At 41.9% G+C, this 19927-nt stretch overlaps 1 long non-coding RNA gene and 1 pseudogene across 1 annotated transcript; both read left to right on the top strand.

Annotated features, from left to right (window-relative positions):
• Window positions 1–404: 404 nt before the first annotated feature.
• On the top strand, window positions 405–15262 carry LOC123851356 (uncharacterized). The gene is made up of 4 exons (XR_006792554.3): window positions 405–487; window positions 2875–3011; window positions 7039–7198; window positions 15132–15262. It is a non-coding gene; the product is annotated as an uncharacterized LOC123851356 (long non-coding RNA).
• Window positions 15263–17164: 1902 nt separating this feature from the next.
• On the top strand, window positions 17165–19399 carry LOC123852030 (ribosome biogenesis protein NSA2 homolog; annotated as a pseudogene).
• The last annotated feature ends 528 nt before the right edge of the window (window positions 19400–19927 follow it).

Raw genomic sequence — 19927 nt, 5'->3', positions numbered from 1 at the left:
CCATTTCTCCCAGGAGGTCACGTCTACAGAACCTGTCCTTCGTCCCCTTTGCTACTGTAGTCCTTTCACATTCCCCTGGCCCCGCAGGCTCCCCATTTCACCTGCCTTCATATCCAGCCTCTGCACATTCCTGTGGGCAAGAGGAAAGGGGGCAGGTGAAGGAGGATTGGAGTAAGCCATGGATATTAGGCTCTGCTCTGCGTACGTACCCCCTCCCAGCCTAAATTGATTGGGCTGAGCAGGAGTTGGGGCAGGAAGGGGGAGGTACATACTACCAAGACACTTCCTAGACCTTTGAAGGGACATCTTTACTGTTTCTAATTTCTTGTTATTATCAGCAATATCGTAGTGAATATCTCTATACATGTGTTTTCTTCAAAACCTTTATTATTTCTGTTACAGGCTATGGAGTGAGACTCTTCATCTTTCCCCAGCAAGCAATCAGGACTCACACCTGAGTCAGAAAAAACATGAAGTTCTTCAGCAGGTAGCTTTTGAGATGACTCTCAATGATGCTTACCTGCTGCCATGCTCGGCCTCACTAGTCTCCTCCCCTGGAGTGTGAGCTGGGCCTCGTGACTTGCTTCTAATAAATGGACTCCTTATGGGCAGGAGTGGGGAGTGTACTTTTCCCCATAAGATCCAGCCCTGTGCCTGGCTCTCAATAAATGTTTGGTGAGTGACATCAGATGTGAGAGGTGAGGGACAAGGTGGCCTTCCTGTGGGTCTGGCCACACTGTCACTCCTTGGGTTAGTCCAATGGTCTTTGAACCAGGGCATAATGTGTGGCCAGGGATAACCTAAGACTTTCCAAAAGATATGTGGACACAAGTAGTTTTAAGGAAATCTATTTCTAGATTTTCAACTTCCACATCTATTTTTCCTAAAACAGGTCTGCCTGAAACATCTCCTGGTTAAGGCTCCTCCTGTGGGTTCTCCACTCCCACTTCCTCCTCACAGTCCTGCTTCACAAAAGATAAGGATTCCTTTCACCCTCCCTGAGCCTTAATTCCTATGGTGCATAGTTCCCAGCTGATTAAAACTTCCAGGGTATCAAACAAAGGGACAATTTAAGATATTTTTTATTTAACAATCTCACCTCTTCCATTCCCTGACCACTGTCAAAGGATGCAGCCTTTCTGTGGGAGAATCCCATAAAAGCAAAGCAAAGACAGTGCCCAGAACAAATATCAAGCTAATAGCACCTTATTTCCTACAGGTGACAAGCTCGTGGCAAGCCTCTGTGCCTTATTTTCCACTCTGCCAGAAATAGAATTCATAAGTGAGACTGTCTCCAGGACGCATGTCAACATATTTATTTGAATGAACAAATGAAGTCTTATTTTTTTTTCAGATTGAGTCTGATTTGGTTATTTGGTTTGACAGTGAGTTTTGGCTTAACTGATTAAGTTAAATGGTGGACAAAATCCATAAATTGAATGAGCTAAATATGCAGCTGTGTGTGTGTGTGTGAGTGTGTGTGTGTGTGTTTGTAAGATGAATTTTTTATTTAAAAGACTTGGTATTAGCAAGATATGTTAAGATTAACAACATTTTTTCTTTTCTGAACCCTTTCAGAGTATACTGGGTTAAACAAAGCACTTTAATGTGAAAAAGTGCAGGATGCAATCAATAGTCCTCCATAAGTGATAGTAGAGTTTTTTTTTGATATACTTTCTAGCAACTGAGAAACTTGAATGAGTGCAATGACCAAGAATAAATTTCCCCAGGTAGTTGATTCTCCATTCTTTGCATTCAGCTAAATTGATGGAGGATCTAATTAAACTGTCAGCTGATAGATCATTAAAAATAATTTTTGATGATAGATTACCATATGATTTTGGCATATAACTGGGAAGGGGTTCAAAGAATCAAGTCTCACTGCTATGACAAAACTCTTTTTATTCTCATCATATTTCTATGGACACATTTTCTCAGGTGCATCTACAAGAAAGGAAAAATAGCAACGGAATTGAAGCTAAACAGTGTCTCATTCTAACAATAAGTAATGTTTATTCATGGATAGAGAAGTGAGCGTAAAAGAAATCCTTCCCATGTCACTAAAAGATGCATTTCCCACAGTATGGAGGTTCCTCATAAAATTAAAAATAGAACTTCCATATGATCCAGTAATTCCACTACTAGGTATTTACCCAAATGATACAAAACCACTAATTCGGAAAGACCTCTGCACCTGTGTTTATTGTAGCATTATTTACTAGTAGCCAAATTATAGAAGCAGCCCACTGTCCATCAACTGATGAATGGATGAAGAAAATGTGGCATATATAGACAGTGGACTATTACTCAGCCATAAAAAAGAATGAAATCTTCTGTTTGCAACAACATGGATGGACCTAGAGGGTATAATGCTAAGCGAAATAAGTCAGAGAAAGACAAATACCAAATGATTTCATTCGTATGTGGACTTTAAGAAACAAAACAAATGAACAAAGGAAAAGGAGAGACAAACCAAAAACCAGACTCTTAATTATAGACAACAAACTGATGGTTACCAGAGGGGTGGTGAGTGGGGGGTGTGGGTGAAATAGGTGATGGGGATTAAGGTACATTTATCATGATGAGCACTAAGTAACATAGAGAATTGTTGCATCACTGTATTGTACACCTGACGCTAATACAGTATTGTATATTAACTGTCCCGAAATTAAAGTAAAAAAGATGCATTTTCAGTATCATGGTATTTTTGTTAAATATTTATTAAAATTCATATTATATTTATAGTATTTTGATTAATTGTATAATAAACACTATTTTGATGGATAATCTAGAAACTTTTTTTAACACCTGGAGCTTATGATCCCAGGAGATTTTTAAAGTTAACTTCAATATATACACATATTTTTATTTCAGAGTATGATAAGCATTAAAATAGGATGAAAATCTCTGGCGGAATTGGGATGAAAATGCAGATTCAAGGAGAAATATGAACAATATAAGATTTCTGTTGATAAAGAAGAGCCTGTTAGGTATTTTTTAAACAGCTGATGGTGAGTATCAAATTGCTATGCTATTTATATGTCATTGGATACATTTAAAAGAGTCCTGTTACAGTTTTGTAGCTGGCAGATTTTCAATATGCAGACATTGCACCCTTTGGGATCACTACTGAAATTTGCAAGGCAACTATTTAGCTGTCAATGCACCCATGCTGCCTCTCAGACTTGGCCTAGCCCTTCTCCTTAGCTAGAACAATCTCCCTATCCTGGCCAGTATAACATGGGCATGGAGGGTCTGAGACTGGGGTGGCCTGGCCAAGTACAGGGCTCAGGAGGGGGCACACAGTGACAGTCAGGGAATCAGAGCTTTCCCTTGCTGTCCTGACCCCACCACTCTCCAAAAGCCAAGTAGAGGGAAGTCCCACACCTCCCCTTAGGGACTGTGTCCTCAGAGCTGAGGACAGCAACAGGCTGTGGCCATGTAGACAAAGGATTCCCCAGACTTTTAGGCCACAAACCCCTCTAGAGTCCTCTGGCTTAATTAGCGATGCTTGGCTTCCTATAGGAAAGTGGGCACAGGGGCCTGGGCTGCACACTCCCGCCTACTACCCACTTCACAGCTCGCCCTTCTCCCCAGCAAGCCTTGGGTAAGCACTCTGGAGAGAGAGGGGACCAAAGCTCCCAGGCTGAAGGAGGAGACAGTTCCCACAAAGAGGCAGAGAGGGGATACCAGAATCCTCCTGCCCTTGTCCTCATTCTAAAAGAAGGACTGTATGCTCTTAACTTTTTCTTTACATTCATAATTCAAGAGAATTGATGCTTTAAAGGACCCAGGGCCTGAAATATTTATAATGTTCCTTGAGGACCTGCGACAACAGAAGAGAACCACCTATATAAATAGCAAGGCCATCATAAAGGAACCAAAATGTTTGGCAAAGGCAATCCAGGAAGACTTCCTAGAGAAGTGAGATATTCAAACGACTTTTTTTTTTTTTTTTAAGATTTATTTATTCTAGAGACAGCACAAGTGGGAGGGGCAGAGGGAGAGAGAGAATCTCAAGCAGATTCCCCGCTGAGCACAGAGCCAGACGCCAGGCTCTATCCCCTGACCCTGAGATCACGACCTGAGCTGAAACCAAGACTCAGACGCTCAACAGACTGCGCCACCCAGGCGTCCCTTGAAACACCTTTTTAAAGGATATTTGGAGGCTACTAAGCAACAATTCCAATGTTTATTGCCTCCCAGAATGTTCTCTCAGTGGTGAGGAGTTGTAACATTGAAAATACCAGCGATCAGCTGGAGACAGATAAACTGGAGTCTGGGGGAGGGGAGCGGGGGGGGGGGGAAGGGGGGGAGTGGAAGGAGAGAACAAAATCCTTTCACAAATGCAATAACACTGCCCTGCTTCATTTCATTACCAGAGATGAACAGGGCTTATAAATGACGACATTACAAGCTGAAACGTGACCCCCTGGGAGAGAGTACGGGCTGCCTTAGTGTTTGTAGATCTGCTCCCTGCCTGCTGTCCACAGGGATCTACGTGAGCTCAGAGAACCAATAAGCAGGAGCACCTTCCACTGAGATGCAACGATGCTTCAGCTGTAAAGGGCGTAACCCGGCGCGGCACTGAGCCTAGTTGGGCTGCCCTGGCCTGGGGAACCAGCCACAGCTCAGTGACCCGGCCAAGGGGGACAGCCAGGCCCACTGCTCAGTCCTTGGGTGAGGAGCGCACAGAGCAGCGGGCAGCACCCACTGACTTCGTAACCCAATGTGACCAGTCCCTTCCAGGCCCTCTTGGCTCCAGCCTAACTGGATTGCCTGCCCTTGCCCTGTGCCTCCCTGCCCTGTGTTCTCCAGTCCAGGCCACTTCCTTCCCTTAAAGGGCCTTTGTTTGCATATCCCCTTGTCTACTTTCTACTAGTCCCACCTCTAGGCTCCTCCTCGGAAAGGCTTCTCTGATTCCCCCTCAACTGAACCAGCCCTTGATCACCCTGTCATCCTCTGTGCTGCCACCCCGGAGCCCCTGATCTGCAGTTCTCTCATGAAATGGATCCCTTTCTACCTTGCATTATGGTTATTTCTATGGTTTGATTTCCTCTCCCGGCCTAGGGCAAGAATTATCAGCCCGTCTCACTTGAACTCCATGAAGCTGGGCTGAGTACGTCCTGGGTGCCAGGCAGTGCACAGGGGTGCATTCATGAGGGAGGGACACAGAACCCTGCAGCCAGGCCTTCATGTCCCAGTAGGAGAGGAGAGGTCAAGCGCAGCTCAGAGCAATGGCCCTCTAAGGCCAAGCTCAACGCTCTTCCTATAGCTTTAGCCCAGAAGGCGGCTGAGTTCCAGATGGTTGGAAATGATTTCTCTTTAACCAAATGCAGATCAGCCTGTGATGGTCCAGGTAGCAATGGCTGAAAGGCAGTCCAGCAAATACTCAGTCACTGGGTATGGGCTTCTGGGGAATGGTGAGTATACCCTCGGTCATGATACTTTATCGATCTGGAGTCCCAGGAGGGACTCTGGAGCCAAGATTCCTCTGGGCCCTAGCTGAGCACAGGGAGAACATTCAGTTTACATCCAGCAGGTGGTTCCTAACTTTCTGAGAAGCTAATGAAAGTTCTGGATGTTCTTCCCAGAAGTGCACAGACACATGCATGTGTTCTTTGGCACACAGTTTCAGGGGATTCACCTACTTTTGAAAACCCTTCCATGGATCCCTGAATCAACTTTGATGTAAACAGTGGGTCCTTTGGTGTGGTTGCTATGGAACGATGGGCAAAACCTATATACCCTCAGGGAAAGGTGCTCAGAAAATATCTGCTGAATTAATGATCTTGAATTTGACCAGGCTAAGATCCCTACTTGTGTTCACCGATCACTATTTCTTCTACTATCTGATAGAGCCAGAGCCCACCCAGTGTTCAGGTGGAAAAGGCAGCCTTCCGTGTGGTGACATATGTGGGGTTCAGGGAATGCCTTGCCCCTGAAAAGCATCTTTCTCCGACAAACTCTGCCATGAACACAGTCATTAACACAGCATCCCTTTGAAGCAAGGGGTCAGAGTGACTGGGTATATGGAACTCCTCTCCTCCTCTTTCAGGGAGGAGCCTGGGGTTGAAGACGGATTTGTAGGGCGTTTCTTCCTTTTAGAAGGGGGCTCAGCAGACAAAGATAAGGTGCATTGTTCCTGCAGAGACTTTCTAACCTCAGCTCTGCCTCCCTCAAGGGCAATGTTCCAACTATGAAGAGACCTTGAGAACTATTTCAAAATCAAAACACCACCCATATGATCTGACAATCCAGAAACAAAAAAATACCCTGGAAAATCTTTTGTGAGTAAGTTAATGAGAACTGCCAAGAATGCTCAGCCCCTGGGAAGTTTGAATGTATCCAAGCAGGAAAGACCTTTGCAGAAGAGGGGTGGAGGGATGAGCTAAAGCTATAGGAAGAGCATTGAGCTTGGCCTTAGAGGGCCATTGCTCTGAGCTGCGCTTGACCTCTCCTCTCCTACTGGGACATGAAGGCCTGGCTGCAGGGTTCTGTGTCCCTCCCTCATGAATGCACCCCTGTGCACTGCCTGGCACCCAGGACGTACTCAGCCCAGCTTCATGGAGTTCAAGTGAGACGGGCTGATAATTCTTGCCCTAGGCCGGGAGGGTGTCAACTATGTGCTGGGTGGTTTTCACATATTATCTCATTTAAGCTTCACAATATTGGGAGAAGAAAGTATCATTTTCCCCAATTACAAGTGAGGAAACAGGCAAGTGAGCCCAAAGTTATGCAGTTAGTAAGAACCCAGATTCAAACTCAGGCTGTCAGTTCTCAAAGCCCACAAGCTTCCCGCTGTACAGTAGATAGTAAGTATTTTGTTTTGTTTTAGGACAGAACACAGATCAGGCCTATGATCACTTCAACTCAGAAATAAGGGACCATCTGGAGAGACCAAGGTTGTCCTGAATTACATCAACTTTAAAATTTGGAGGAGGGGCCAGAACCCCACTATTTCCCCTGGAATAAGTTCTGGGTTTGCTTCATGATCATGAGAACTAATCACTTTTCTTTTTCAACATACGTACCCAGCAGACCTTAGGATCCTTGTGAAATGTGAACATGGGAAGATCTTCCCCGATGGCCCAAGTCCAAAGCTCCAGAGGCCGGGTAGAAGCAATGACACACAACTCCACAAGATGCCAGGTTGTGGGGCCCAGCAGAGCCCAAGAAGGCTGACCCCTGTCTCCAGGTAACTATGACCAGGGACTCACCTGTCCATATACTTCACTGCACCAGAAAATGACTAACCTGGGAAAATACTCATTGTTGACCACGTTCACTATTTCAAAAAAATTTTGTTTCTTTGTTGAAAGTATCTTTCTTTATTTTACCTCCTTGGCATTTCCTGTTGTTTCTGTGAACAAGCACACTCCCATAAATGTCATCGTCATCATTATCGCCATCATAATGGCCAAGATCCAGGAATTCATTTGCAGTCTAAAAAGCATTTTCCTACAAAATGTAAATCATGATTACGAGCCATAACCAAGACTTTGTAAGACAGTCAGTGTTGAGATAAATGTAATTTTTTTCTTTGGTAATAAGCAACTTTGGGCGCATTTATTAATTTTCATGCCTAGATTTTCCTCTTCTATCTCTCACAGATACATTTATTTTCAACTAGACGTTTTTGAATAAATCTCTGGCCCAATTAGGCAGAGAAATAGGGACCAAGCAGGGTATCTACATGCAAATAAATATTTTTGTGCACCGATATTTGCAAACTGATGACTTTTGAAGTCTAGATTTTTCGGACAAAAATCATTTGGATATCATTAAAGAAAAAAAAAAAAAAGCCTAAAACTTTTTTCCATTTAATAGAGGGCATTGCCAAATATTTTTGGCACCTCAAGTTGTCTTGTTGTTAATCAACTATTATTATAGGGGTTTGCTCCAGAACAATGTTCTAAAAGCTCTTTATCTTGTTACATAAGCAGAATGGCATTCCAAAATCTCATTTTTTAAAAGGCATTAGTCACCAGTATAACAAAACACATGTTCTGTACCAATAAAATTTAATGTTCAAATAAAAAATGCTTGTTTACATGTATTTTTATATGCCGGCCTGTATTAAAGAGAACATGTTTTCCTTAGGTCAGTGGACACTCCCTCCTATTTCTCTGTCTAATGAGAAGCCAACCCATCTCCTTGTCATCGCCCCTGGAGAGGAGGCAGAGATCCAACAGGGGAGGAGCAGATTTGGTAGTTAGGACTTTGTGACTTGAAGCTGAACGGTAGCTCTCCTCCCCTACCCGCCGACTGAGTCTGGGCTGAGAACGGTTTCTACAGGCGGGTCACTGTTGCAATGAGCTGCTGTCATTCAAACCCAACAGTTGTGGACCCTGCGAGAGGGTCCCTCCTCTCTTCATCACCAATAGAGAATCAGACATCAGAATCTTATACTATAACAAGAACAATGACGGAAGGTGCAGTTTTTAAAAACATTTCCTTTTATTCTCAAGTCTAGAGGATGCATCCATCAATACGACTTCTTGCTAAATTCATTAACCTTTGTTTCATCCAAAATAAGTAAATCCTATGAGGTAGGGCAATGGTTCACCTCAAGCCACTATAACTCTATTTGGTATCTTTAGGCTAAAATTTTTCCTTCAAACTAATTTAAATTTTCTAATTGAAGTTTATGGCCTAGAAGCATCTGATTTTTCCCTGTGTTACTGGGTTTGATGTATTTCTTTTATTTAAAATATTTTATTTATTTATTTGAGAGAGAGCGAAAGAGAGAGCACACAATCAGGAAGAGGGGGAGAGGCAGAGGGAGAAGCAGACTCCCCGCTGAGTGGGGAGCCCGCCATGGGGTGGGGAGCCCAATGCGGGCCTCGGTCCCGGCACCCTGGGATCATGACCTGAGCCCAAGGCAAACGCTTAACCAACTGAGCCACCCAGGCACCCCGGGGTTTGATGTATTTCTTACATGCATTCAGAATCACATAGCATAACACTGTAAATGTAACACCATGTCATTCGTAGACTTCTCTTACATGCTTTGCAACCATGGGAGAGGGTATCACAGTTAAGGATGGAGTTTCTCATAGGTAATTCCGGTTCTATAAACAAAAATATGTATTGTCTAAGGGGAATATTTTATTCTAGTAACAGGTTAGATTTTAATTCAATAGCAGGTGAATGATTTATTAGTCTTATTAATTAGACATCAAAGCCCTCCCAAATAAAATAAATAAATAAATAAGCTTCATAGTAACAGAGACCAGGAAGACAGAGAAACATATCCTGGAAACTATTTTTGTGTATGTGCAAAATAGGTAACTGCTACTACCAGTTCTTCCTTTTCCTCACCCGAAAGCCTTGCAAATTCTAGACAAACTACCTCTGTCAGAGTCCAGAAAGAGAAGGAAAAAACAAAATGAAGCTGACACCATTTCTTGCCCGTGATGTCATCTGCTGTCTTCCAAAGCCCATGGGTCCAATTTTGATGTCAGGCTGCGTAACTCCGCAGTGACAGGCCCAAATGTATTTGAAGAGGGAAATAACCTTTCAGCTCTGTGCAGTCATTTTCCCCACAAAGACAAATATAGCCCAGGCTGAAATCACTTAGTGTCAATCAAGGTAACCAGATCAGCTCGGCGTTAATAATGAATTTGGTCATGTGCCCCCACAGCGAGTGAAGTGTGAGATAGCCAACCACTTGTGCCCAGTGACACCCACCGGCTTCTAGGTCAGGCCACAGTTCTCCCAGCCCAGCTGGGAAGCAACAGGGTAACTTAATCTGCCACCCACTCTAATTGCTAAACTGAGAGAATTATCAGGGTTGCCAGATAGGGATTTCAGAGCCCCGGGCCTAGGCTTGGTGGCGCGATGCAAAGCTATGGCTGGGGTTCTCATTAGGGATGGATCCAGGTTTTGTAGGGTCTAGGGCTTACACAACTTAGGGTCTCTCTTTAGGAAAAGAATACAAACTTACAAATATAAGGTTAGAAGCAGGGCCTTGGAAAGGTCCCTTTTAAGTGAGAGGCCCTGAAGCTTATGCTTCATTAACATCATGGTAAATCTCCAGTTGTCATGGAAACCGAAAGAACACTGGCCTCCTGTCTGTGTCCTGGATTTCGGATTGACTGACTCCAAGGAAGTATATCCTCTCTACTCTTATGTGATCGTTTGCCCTTTTCCATAATTCCTTACATGGAGATGAGCTATACGCAATGCGATCATGGGTCATGGGTCATCCCTTTACCAACCACCTCAAATGTAGAGTTGTGTTTCTGACAGACACCAGTCACCAGTTGGTATGCCCTGGTTGTCCTCTATGATGCCAGCTTTTAAAGATTAAGGATATGTCCCAAATATCCTTAGTTTCCCCAAAATAATCTGCAATAAAACTTTGAAGAGGATGACCACAAACTCAATCACTAGAGACAAAAATAATAGAACAATGGCCTCAGGGAGACCTTAGACGCAGGCAGTTTTCAGGCAAACCAAAGACTGCTTGTCCTATTTAAGTATTTACAAGCAAACTAAAAGCATTATTACCACAATAGGAAAAAATCAAATGGCATTTAATCCCTCGAAAGCAATGTTGGTTCGACACTTCAAAATATTGTTAATAGACTGGAAGAGGAAAATTTTATGATTATCTCAATGGAAGCAGAGAAATTATTTCATGATTCTTAATACTCATCCCCAAGAAACTCTTAGCAAGTTGGAAATAGGAGAAAATCTTCTTTTCTTGATAACGTCAACCAGAAAGCTAGAGCAAATATTTACCTAGTAATGAAATTAGAGAGTTATTCCTATAGGCATTAGGAACAAGATAAGGATCCCCATAGCTAGTTCACATTGACCTAGAAGTCCTGGCCAATTAAATGACAAAGAAAAGAAATAAGACATAAGGATCTGAAAGGAAGAAACAAAACTGTCAGTATTTGCAAACAACATAATTGTGTATCTAAAAAATCTAAGAGAAAAAAATAAAAATAAAAAATAAAAAACCTAAGAGAATCTGAGGTAAATGATCACAATTCAGTTAGGAGAACAAGCACAATGTTAACATATGAAAGCAACACCTTGACTGTATCCTACAATAACTATTGCAAAATGTCATGAAGAAAGATCTTATTCACCAAAGCCATGAAACTACAAAATACCCAAGAATAAACAAAAAATGTTTAAGATCTAAATGAAAACATGATAAAATTTTACTGAAAGACATTAAAGAAAACCCAAACAAATCAAGAAAATGTACCTGTATCTGGTTGGAAAGGCTTGGCATCTAAAGATGATTATCCCCGCCCCCCCCCCCAAATTAAGCTCAAACTCCCAGTGGGATCTTTCAAAGAAGTTATAGACTGATTTTAAAATTCTCCTATAACAGAAAATGTGAAAGGATACCCAAGGTAATTCTGAAAAAGAAGTTCTATAAGAGAGAGCCATGCTGTCGTAAATTTCTGAAGTAGTCCGATAGAGGGTAGGAACACTCAGGTACTCAGAGAGCACACAAATTGCATGTCATTGCAATGACCTTTAAGGATAAGAGACTGCATCAAGTAGGAGAACTTGGGGAGTACAGCTCCTTGGTTTACCTTAATCACACTATGAGAGACAGTCTGAGTGCTGGTCATGGTCAACCAGCCAGAAAGAAACTGTCAGGTGATGGGAAGTCCTGAACAGTGTTTTTTGTAGCCCGTAGGCCACCAGCCACAATGCCCCAAAACTCCGGGATGGTTGTGCAAAACCACTTTTGGTAAGCCACATTATTCAGACCTATTATCAGTTTCAGTTTCTTGCTATATTGCTATAATGCCATATTGCTGCACTGCACACAGATTAAATGATAATAACCAGGCATCAAGCATGCCCCGTTGCCTTAAGACAATATGACAGGCCATGTGTGATTGTCATGTGATTATTATCACTATTCATCCTACAGCCCACTGTCCACTGGGCTACTTCAGAAATGTAAAAGCATGTGCCCTCTTTCAGACTCCTTTTGCAAAATTTCAGGCAGGCATGTCATCTACCTACTGGGAGGAGCTGAGCAGGACAAGCCTGGCCATTGGCTATCACAATATCAAAACATAAAGCTACAGGAACTAAAACATTGTAACATTGGTACAAAATAGCTCAATGGGACATAAAAGGGAATACAGAAACTGAGCCATGAATATGTGGGAAGGTATTTTATGATAAATGTGGCATTTAAAATCAATAGGGAAAGAATATACTGACTATTTAAAAAAATTATATTGGAGCAATTTACAAACCATTTAGGAGAAATTAATTTACATCGCTACTTTTTACTACTCAAAAATGTAAGTTCCAGAAGGATTAAAGACCTAAACAATATACAAAACTATAAAACCTTAGAAGAAAATCTTAGAGAATGTGACATAGGGAAAGCCTCTGCAAAAACTATAGAGGGAAAAGTGATTGGATTTAATTTTGTCACATTGTAACATTCTGTCAACAGAAGTCGCATGAACATACTAAAAGAAAAGTGACAGATCATGAAAAGATATTTGCTATGTATGTAACAAAGGATTGGTATTCAAAATATATAAGGAATTTCTATAAGAAAAAGACAAATAGGGGCGCCTTGGGAGCTCAGTTGGTTAAGCATCTGCCTTCTGCTCAGGTCATGATCCTGGAGTCCTGGGATCAAGCCCCGAGTCTGGCTCCCTGCTCAGCAGGGAGCCTGCTTCTCCCTCTCCCTCTGCTGCTCCCACTGCTTGTGCACTCTCTCTCTCTCTCAAATTAATAAATAAAATCTAAAAAAAGAAAAAGACAAATAAACCAACAGAAAAATGGATGACAGATAGGAATTGGCGATTCATAAAAGACAAACTACAAGTCAATACTAAACACAAAAAAATCAGCTTCACTGCCCACCAGTATAGAATTAAACAATAGTGGAATACCATTTCCAATTTTTACTTGTGATCAACAATACTTTCATTTGTCTGAGAAAGTATATTTTCCCTTAATTTTTGAAAGATATTTTCACTGGGTATGAAATTCTGCTTCACAGAGATTCCCCACCCCAACCCCCGCCCCCTCCCGCACTTTAAAGATGTGACTCCATCATCCTCTGGCTTACACAGCTTCTGACAAGAAGTCTGCAATAATTTTTAAATCTTTGCTCCTATGCATAGAATGTCTTTTTCCTTCCACTGTCTTCAGGCTTTTTCCTTCATCCTTGGCTTTCAGTAGTTTGAATCTTATATGCCTAGGTTATTCTGTTTTGCTTTTGTTTTGTTATTCTGCTTGGTGCTCTCTGAGCTTTTTAGATCCATGGGTGATATTTATAATTAATTTTGGAAACTTTTCAGCCATTATTTCTTTAAATATTTCTTCTGTCTTTTCTTTCCTCTCTCTTTCTAAAATTGTAATTTATATGTATATTAGACTATTTGATATTGTCCCTCAGATTTTTGCATGCTCTTTCTTTTTTTCACTCGTGTGTGTGCTTCCATTTGCATAATTTCATAAAGATAGATCTTCATGTTCAATGATTCTTTTCTCAGTTGTATCAAGCTTACTAATGAGCCCATTGAAGGCATTCTTCAACTCTTTTACTTTGTCCTTCATTTCTAGCACTTGCATTTGATACTTTCTTATTTTTTCTATCTCTCGACTAAAATTACCCATCTGCTATTGTGCATTGTCCATCTGTTCCATTAGAACCTTTAACGTAGAAACCACAGTTATTTTAAATTCTGTCTGATCAATCCAACATCTATGTTATATCTGAGTCTGACCCTGTTGATTGCTTTGCTTCTTGATAGTGTCTTTTTCCTTGCTTTTTTGTATGTTTCATAAATATTTGTTGAAATCCAGTCATCTTATCTTGTATGTGACAGTGAAAATTGATGCAAATAGTTTTTAGGCCTGGAAATAAGCATGCCTTTTGCTCTGCTAGGCCTTTGGTATAGGGGTTTGAGTCAATATATTCAGGCGATGCTATGTGGCAGACACTGTTGGTTGTCTTTCCAAAGGTAATCTTTTCTTTTCTCCCTGCTAAAAAACTTGAATATCAAGGGGTCCCTGGGTGGCTCAGTCAGTTAAGTGCCTGCCTTCAGCTCGGGTCATGATCCTAGTCCTGGGATCAAGCCCTCCATAACATTGGGTTCCCTGCTCAGCAGGGAGTCTGCTTCTCCCTCTTGCCTCTGACCCTCCCCCTGCTCTGCTCTCACTGGTACTCTCTCTCTCTCAAATGAATAAATTGAAAAATCTTTAAAAAAAAAAAAAGCGTCCATTGACAGAATGAACAGAAGGCTTAGGACTATGCCTCTGCTTACCCCCAAAAGTGTTCTCACGAATTCTCCCACCTCCTCTATGCCCATTCTCATCTTTGACTTCTTCCAGTTCTATAACTTATGCACACTGTTCTCTCTGCTGAAACAGTCTTCCTCCACATGCTGCCTAGCTAACTCCTACTTATCCTTTAAGTCTTGCTTAGGACATTGCCTTTTCTAGGAGGCCTTTCTAACCCTCCTGAATATGTTTAACTGGGCCTCTTACATTCTCCCATGGCACCCAGTGCTGTCCCCTAAATAGCACTTGGCACACTGAATGGTTATGATTCCTCACTAGAATGTAAGCTCCTGAGGGCAGGGACCACGTGTGTCTTAATTACTGCAGCATTCTCATGCAGGACTCGGGGCCTCACACATGGTTGGGCCACAATAAATATGTGCTAAATAAATGAATGAAATTTTACCCTCTAGAAAGGAAAATAAGGCACACACATAAAAAAGAAAAATAAAAGCCCAGAATTATAACGCCACCAGCTTTGGTTTTCTTTTTCCAATATTCCTCTGACTATTCAGGGTCTTTTCTGGTTCCATACAAATTTTAGGATTATTTGTTCCAGCTCTGTGAAAAATGTCGATGGTATTTTGATAGGGATTACCTTGAATGTGTAGATTACTCTGGGTAGCTTAGACATTTTAACAGTATTTGTTCTTCCGATCCATGAGCATGGACTGTCTTTCCATTTCTTTTGTCTTCCTTCATAAGTGTTCTGTAGTTTTTAGAGAAGAGATCCTTTGCCTCTTTGGTTAGGTTTATTCCTAGGTATCTTACGGTTTTTGGTGCAATTGTAAATGGGATCGATTCCTTAATTTCTCTTTCTTCTGTCTCATTATTAGTGTATAGAAATGCAACAGATTTCAGAAAAGACCCCGAATAGCCAGAGGTATGTTGAAAAAGAAAAGCAAAGCTGGTGGCATCACAATTCTTGACTTCAAGCTCTATTACAAAGCTGTCATCATCAAGACAGTATGGTACTGGCACAAAAACAGACACATAGACCAATGGAACAGAATAGAGAGCCCAGAAATGGACCCTCAAGTCTATGGTCAACTAATCTTCGACAAAGCAGGAAAGAATGTCCAATGGAAAAAAGACAGTCTCTTCAACAAATGGTGTTGGGAAAATTGGACAGCCACATGCAGAAGAATGAAACTGGACCACTTCCTTGCACCACATACAAAAATAGACTCAAAATGGATGAAAGACCTAAATGTGAGACAGGAATCCATCAAAATCCTTGAGGAGAACACAGGCAGCAACCTCTTCGACCTCACCGCAGCAACTTCTTGCTAGACACGTCTCCAAAGGCAAGGGAAACAAAAGCAAAAATGAACTATTGGGACTTCATCAAGATAAAAAGCTTTTGCACAGCAAAAGAAACAGTCAACAAAACCAAAAGACAACCAACAGAATGGGAGAAGATATTTGTAAATGACATATCAGATAAAGGGCTAGTATCCAAGATCTATAAAGAACTTATCAAACTCAACACCCCAAGACAATTAATCCATTCAAGAAATGGGCAAAAGACATGACAGACACTTCTCCAAAGAAGACAAACAAATGGCCAACGGACACATGAAAAAATGCTCAACATCACTTGGCATCAGGGAAATACAAATCAAAACCACAATGAGATACCACCTCACACCAGTCAGAATGGCTAAAATTAAGACAGGAAACAACAAATGTTGGCAAGGATGCAGAGAAAGGGGAACCCTCTTACACTGTTGGTGGAAATGCAAGGTGGTGCAACCACTCTGGAAAACAGTATGGAGGTTCCTCAAGAGGTTAAAAATAGAGCTTCCCTATGACCCAGCAATTGCACTACTGGGTATTTACCCCAAAGATTCAAATGTAGTGATCCAAAAGGCCGCTTGCACCCCAATGTTTGTAGCTGCAATATCCACAATAGTCAAACTATGGAAAGAGGGCAGATGTCCATTGACAGATAAATGGATAAAGAAGATGTGAGATATACGTACACACACACATATATATATATATATAGAGAGAGAGAGAGAGAGGAATATTACTCAGCCATCAAAAGGATGAAATCTTACCATTTACATCAATGTGGATAGAACTGTAGGGTATCATGCTGAGCGAAATAAGTCAATTGGAGAAAGACAATTATCATATGGTTTCACTCATATATGGAATATAAGAAACAGCAAAGAGGATCATAGGGGAAGGGAGGGAAAACTGAGTGGGAAGAAATCAGAGGAGACAAACCATGAGAGACTTCTAACTATAGGAAACAAACTGAGGGTTGCTGGAAGGGAGGTGGATGGGGGTGATGGGGTAACTGGGTGATGGACATTAAGGAGGGCACATGGTGTGATGAGCACTGAGTGTTATATGCAACTGATGAATAACTGAACCCTACATCTAAAACAAATGAGGCACTATATGTTGGCTAACTGAATTTAAATAAAAAAAGAAATAAAAATATAAGTCAGGGTATGCTAAGTCTCAAATAATTCCCACTAAAGTTCAAGGGATCTGAACAGGCTAACTGGGGGAAGCTTCCCAGCAGAGGTGGAAGTGAGCTGGACCTTGCAGGAATCATACCTGAGGGAGGAAGACATTTCTGGCAGGATGAAAGCCAAGCTGCCAGAAATGGGCACAGGAGGAGGCAAAGCATAAAAGTTGGATCCAAGTTTTCACGTGAGGTGAGTGCCAGAGATAACAAACTAGATTATAGAGGGTCTTGAAGGCCAGGCTAAGGGCTCTGAGCTTTATTCTGTAAGCAAAAGGGAATCCCTTAAATATTTTGAGTAGAGCTGGGGCATACGCAGAGTCAAAGTTCTGACTATGAAATCTTGAGAGAGCTTGGGATGATTGAAGCAGGTGGGATAGAGCCAGGATGACCCACGAGGTAGCCATTGTGATACTCAGAAGTGTAAGTAGATAGGGGTATTCGCTTGAGGAATGATCCCTCTCCCATTGTTAGTCTATGCTTGTGGAATAAAAACCATGATTAGTATATAAAGCAAATACAAAAAGCAATTTTTAAAAAACCTGTAGAAAGAGCAAGTCAGGCCCGGTGACCCTATAGACAGGAGTTCAAGAAGCAGACCTAGGAAAAGAAAGAAAGAAGGTCTCCAGGCAATTCCTTTACTGACAAAAATGAGTTCTTTAGAAGTCATCCCTTTCGACTGAGGCTGTGAAGAGAAATCTCATTCATTTTTGCAAATTCCAATGCCCTTTGTGGTTTGTAGTGTTTTCAACTACAAGGCAACTTTCCTGCTGTCACTGAAAGCTGTAATGTTTCTTCAAACTACAAAGTAGGGTCAAAACAATACTGAAGTGGGTGAGTGTGTTTTTCTCCAGAAGTGCCTTTTAAGACAGGACGGGGGAGAGATACTCAAGTAAAGAGTTTTTTCATCCCAAGTACTTTAATTATGGTAACAGTCTGAAAATTCCTAACACCTTACATATGAGGACACAAAAGCAATTTTATCGCACTCGTGGTTTTTATTTATATGCAGAAAACTCTTCAGATTTCAGCAAGGAGGCGAGATTTATTATATATTTGCCCTAAAGATACCAAGTCACACACCTGACAGCAAGTCATATTTTACCGAAAAAATGAAGCCTTAAAATTTTACTGTCATAAGGTTTCTAGTCCCTTTCTTGTATTTTAGGGTTCCTACCAAACATGCCAGGAGAGAGGGCACCTTGAACTTTTCTGACCCTATTGTGTCAAACACATCTCTTACGTGCTTCATACTTCGTCTCAATTCTTTGACAATCCGGTCTGAGGGCTGAGAAATTCTCCATAGGAAAAACCTCAAAACACACACTGTACCTTCCACTCACATCTGGAGTCATATATCAAAACTGCCCTCACAGAGCAGCTCCTGGCTTTTCCTGACAGAAGGGATGGGAGGTCTACCCTCAGGCCGAGGAGCTGGCTCTCCTGAGTGCCTGCCCTTCCCTCATTTTTCCCTCAGGTGAAGCCTCATTTCCCCCTTAGGAAGCCTACCTCCCCTCCTTTCCAGTGCTCTAAGTCCTTGGACAGACTCCCCGTGATATCCCCCGAACGCTCTAAATAGTTCCTCAGTAGGTTTCAGCCAGCTGTGATCTGCTCCTTCAGGCCCCAATTTGTGAAGTCAAGTTTCTTTACTACTAAGAAATAAGCATAGTTTAAAAACCAGTGGGGGGTGAGGCCCCCACATCAGTTCAACTTTTAAAGCAGCACAGGGAGTCTCTTTCCCGTCTCGGGGTTGCATGGAGTCAGCTCCTGGGTCTGTGAGACTAGAAAATTGAGAGCTTCTTCACACCAGCAGCAGCAGCTCTGCCCCATCACCAGGCCACAAAACCAATATACTGAGTCACACCAGAAGCACTGTGGCCATCGTTTGGATTACCAGGAGAAAAAGAGGAAGAAGGAAGGTCTGGAGGTTCGAGAGTGTTCAAAGAAGGCAAAAAAGATGATTGGTCTGAAAGCCGAGCTCTACCATGAACAGCACCAGGCTGAGAAAATACAAATGAAAAAGATTATCATGATGCATGAAAGGAGAAGCCTCCAACAAAAGAATGATGGTGAGACTCTATGAGGAGCGATGCTGCACGCCTACTGGACAGGGAGGGACAGTCCAGAGCTAAAGTCCTTTCCAATAGGATGAAACAAAAACGCCAAGAGAAAGCAGGCAAATGGGAAGTCCCTTTGCCCAAAGTTCGTGCCCAGGGAGAAACAGAAGTATCAGAAGTTATTCAAGCAGGAAAGAGAAAGAACAAAGCATGGAAGAGGATGGTTACTAAAGTCTGCTTTGCTGGAGATGGCTTTCCTCGAACACCCCCTAAATAGGAGAGATTCGTTAGGCCAATGGGCTTACGTTGCCAAGAGGCCCATGTAACACATTCTGAATTGAAAGCCGCCTTTTGCCTGCCAATACTTGGTGTAAAAACGAATTCCGCATCCCCACTATATACAACTTTGGGTGTTTATTACCAAAGGTACTGTCATGGAGATGAACGTGAGTGAGTTGGGTCTTGTGACACAAGGAGGCAAGGTGATTTGGGAAAAATATGCACAGGTACCAATGATCCTGAAAGCGATAGAGGCATAAAGGCAACCTTGCTGGTTGGACAGTAGCTTCCGACAAGTAACTCCTTATAATTACTGAAGACCACACACCAATCGGGAAAACCACCATGACTGCAGTGGTTCTGAATACCACCAAACAGCCCGGCATGTCTGCAGTCACCAAGACAACTATCTACTCTACTGTTAAAAAAAAAAAAAAAAAAAAAAAAACACACAAAAAAAACAAAGAACATGAAAATAGCCCATTTTATAAACTGGTCTTTATTTTCAAGTCAGTTTAGCATCTACATGTTCCTAAGTTTGAATAATTTTAAAGAACAATTATAGAAATATCATGGTCTGTTTCTGCATTAAGAAATGGGTCCTCAGCAATGCAGATCTAGTGTTACTGGAAAAACTAGTATAGTTGAAAATACCTTTTATCGTAAAGGTTAGTGCACACTTAAATCTAGAGCCCAGGCTATGAAACGTCATTTCTGAGATCTTACCTGAAGTCTATTCTACCTCATTTTTCTTCATTAATCCTAAGAAATGTAGCATGGCATACGGTCACATTTGCTTATAAAGTATTTACCC

This window comes from Mirounga angustirostris, unplaced genomic scaffold (genome assembly GCF_029215605.1).
Source record: "Mirounga angustirostris isolate CCGP_5_RB_7025 unplaced genomic scaffold, mMirAng1.0.hap1 SCAF_10, whole genome shotgun sequence".
In the NCBI taxonomy this organism is placed as follows: Eukaryota; Metazoa; Chordata; class Mammalia; order Carnivora; family Phocidae; genus Mirounga; species Mirounga angustirostris.
Note: the sequence above shows the minus strand (reverse complement) of the source record. Positions and strands in the feature narration are given on the sequence as shown.